Genomic DNA, 3,615 nt, shown 5'->3' on the forward strand with positions numbered 1-3,615 from the left:
CTTGTCTATCCCCTCCAAATCAAATAGCCACTTAGACGGGTATACCACATCCGCCTGATTGCTTCAATCTATAAGTGAGCGTTCTATCTAACTGTAAACGCACTCTGTGGTTTAGAGTTATCTGATTTGGGAAACAAAAGTCTATCAAGTACTTTTGTAAATATCTTCTATCTCTTGATTCTTTCAGAGATACATAACAACCACATACATATGCTGCATTTCAAGTCCTTTTGAAATTACCAACCTAACTAAGTAGCGGAACACTATAAAGTTCATTACAAGAGAACAATTCCAGGGCTTTGTGAGAAACCTCGCGCCACAAGGCGATTCTTTATACTTTAAGACTTCTTTCTTCTCATTATGCTTTGTGACAAATTAATCATGTATGTCCAATAGGCTTTACACTTGGTTGGTTAGCACTACCACACCAAATACCTGTATATTTGTCAAAGAACCAAGTTCTACCTGGATTGTATAGGCCAAATATGTTATTTATTTGAAATTAATCAAAATAAAGCATGGTTCGATCTCATTGTGCTCTACTTCTGGAGCAACTATTTATGAATTATATCATCACTGTGCACGCATGATCCTTCCATTGACTCATGTGCATTATCATAGTCCGTCAAGATTTCATTGTTCTCTAGAATCATTTAAAACTTCGGAGCGTCCTCCAGTATTGATTCATGGACATAGTCAGAGACAATCAAATGAGATGATTTCATTAATGATACAAATTAGGTTGTGCCTTACTCATCTACTTCTTTTCTAGGTGAGCATTGATCGAACCGGGTGGTCTCTCCATCTTCCTTTATGGAGCCACGGCCTCAACTACACTTCCACCAAGTGTAGTTGCAACACCTTTGTCTATGGTGTACCCTATACTGAGGATTTGTAACCTTGCAGGAATATTTGCAGCTGGTATGTGTGATCTTGTCACTTTAGTGACATCAGTGTACATTTTGAAAATCGATTATTCTTTGTCACTTCACATTTACATTTGTGGAGTACAAGAATCAATATGAGACATAGCGGGAACACACCACGACAATTCCTGTCGTTCCCTTAGAAAATACTTTTTCTTATCTCCCCCTAACGACGGGAAGACTGTCTCATTAAAGTGATAACCCGCAAATATAGCGGTAAGATATCTCCTGCCAAAAGTTTTAAAATGCGGATAATTGTTGGGAACTCATTTCCAACATAACAACTTAACAGTTTTGAAGACCCATCATAGTACGACGTGGAGTCGTAATGGCACATATATAGTGCAACCAAAAATGCGTAAGAACAAGAATGTCAGGCTTAAATCCAGTTACCAACTGGTACGCAGAAAAGGTTGACTAATATTGGGTTCTAAAAACGAATTAAGTAAGATGCGTGTAATATTGCATATCCCCAAAGAAATAAAAGATAGGTTGGTACGCATAACCTATTCCTTAGGCACCATCTGTAACCTTTGATGGTAGCCTCTGCGAGACCATTGGGTATAAGATGTTATATATTGATCCTATTAAACATGCAATATTCATCAAGTACTTTTGATGTAAATTCTCTAGCATTAACAAGGGTGGTTAGCCTTTGCACTTTTCATTGTGTAATATGTGTTAGGAGTGTTCAAGCGCAAATTTCCTGGAAACTATAACTAGTCCAAAATGTCAAAACATTCACCAGATCCATCAGTTACTTTAATGGTCCGCATTCTGCATGATATTTTTCTAAATTTCACCTTGTTTTCTTTGTAATATGGAATTTTTACCATTTGCATCTTAGGATGGTCTCGATCTTGTTTTACTGAAGACTTTGTAAAAATGAGTGATATGATTTATTACCTAAAAGCATAATGGGAAGGGCGGTTGTGCATCTAGTAATTTAGAAAACACTTATTGAGAGATATGCCGTCACTTTGCATTCTGTCAATCTTTTTCCCATTTTCGTTCACTCAAATAAAATAATACTTGTATGAATTCTTTCAAAACAATCATCATGTCACAACCAAAGTTTCTTTATGGTTATGCCCAAAGCATGTGTGAGTCAGTTTCCAACATTTCATCGTCGGAGTCAATATGAATTCAATAATCCAAATATTATAGTGAATTACATTGCACTAGATTGACTCATTAGTTTCTCTAAAATATATTTCCTTCCAAATATATTAGAGATTATAAAAGATGCAATCAATTACATTCACATCATTTTGATGTTCCACATGATATCCATTTGCACGGGTTACTTGGGAAACAAGGTGTGATTATCTCTTGGTACATCTAGAGATTTTGCGACGTCTTTGTTCTATCTTGAAAAACAAAATGAGCAGTGTTGCGCTCGATTGGCCAGGCAAAGTACTTGTTGCCATTAAAGTTGATGTGAAAATTGGTTGCTATTATGATACATACATTACATTGTATATACCAACATCTGTGACCAGGTGTTTCTCCAACTCTTTCATTTATGATGGGAGCTAGAGTTACATTTTAGCTTCGTCCCATATTCAGTTGATACCTGTATTTTGGTGTCATCACTACTGGGGAAATGAATACATCTTTGTCTTATGATATATATATGTCCCTTTTCACATGCTTTATATGAGTCATTACGTCTAACCCTTATCACTTCGGGGTTATTTCCATTTTCAATTTTGCTACATTTAGCTTAATTTGAGAAATTTCTTTATCTCAATACGCCAAGAGAATCTCACTACCCATGTCAACCACTTACTTTAGGTTGAATATATTAATTAATTCTCTTGTTGTCATACTTCAACATATACCGGTTCGTTAGTATTATGGTTGAAGTAGAGAAATGAAAATTTTCTGACTCATATAATCTTTTGTGAGTTCTTCCACAAAAATTGGAATGCATGTGATTTTATTTGAACGTATGTGTTGAAACAACTGACATATTAATAGTCGATACATTTCAAGAAACACTCAAATTTTTTGGGAAATTATCAAGTATCCAATAATGGTGCTCAAGTACTTTTAAGGTCCAAGCGAATACATTGGAATTGAGTTGGTACAACCAATTGAACAAAAAAATAATAGCCAATATCATATTCAAGAGAACAAGTAATAATAAAACCAAAATTCTTAATGGTCGAGATCAACAGTCATAATTTAAATTGACCGCCTATGAACTTATCTTATAAAAAAAAATAGAACTAGGCATATTCTATAAGAAAAATGGACAAACAAATAAAGCCCGAAAAGTATTGTCACATACCTCAAACTTTGTTTCCCATTGCATTTACACAAAATTGGAACAGGCTTGGTCCCGCACACCCCAAAACCGGGTTAGAGTCAGTGCAGGACGCAGTCACACTGGATGGAACCGGTACAACTTGGATCAGGTGAACCGGTACGAGTTGGATCACCGAGTTGGAACGGGACTGGATCAGACCGAGTTGAAACGGTACTGGATAAGACCTAGTTGGAGCAGGACTGAATCGGTCAGATTGAAACGGGACTGGATCGGTATGAGTTGGGTAGGAACGGGCAAGACCCGGACACCTGCTGGACCGGACAGGACTGTTCGTCTTTTCTTCATCTCTTTCACACGAACAGTAAGGGTTTCTTCCCCACATTCCCACCGACGTAAATCCGGATCTGCACCCCT

The sequence above is a fragment of the Papaver somniferum genome, chromosome 1 (genome assembly GCF_003573695.1).
Source record: "Papaver somniferum cultivar HN1 chromosome 1, ASM357369v1, whole genome shotgun sequence".
NCBI classification, from domain to species: Eukaryota; Viridiplantae; Streptophyta; class Magnoliopsida; order Ranunculales; family Papaveraceae; genus Papaver; species Papaver somniferum.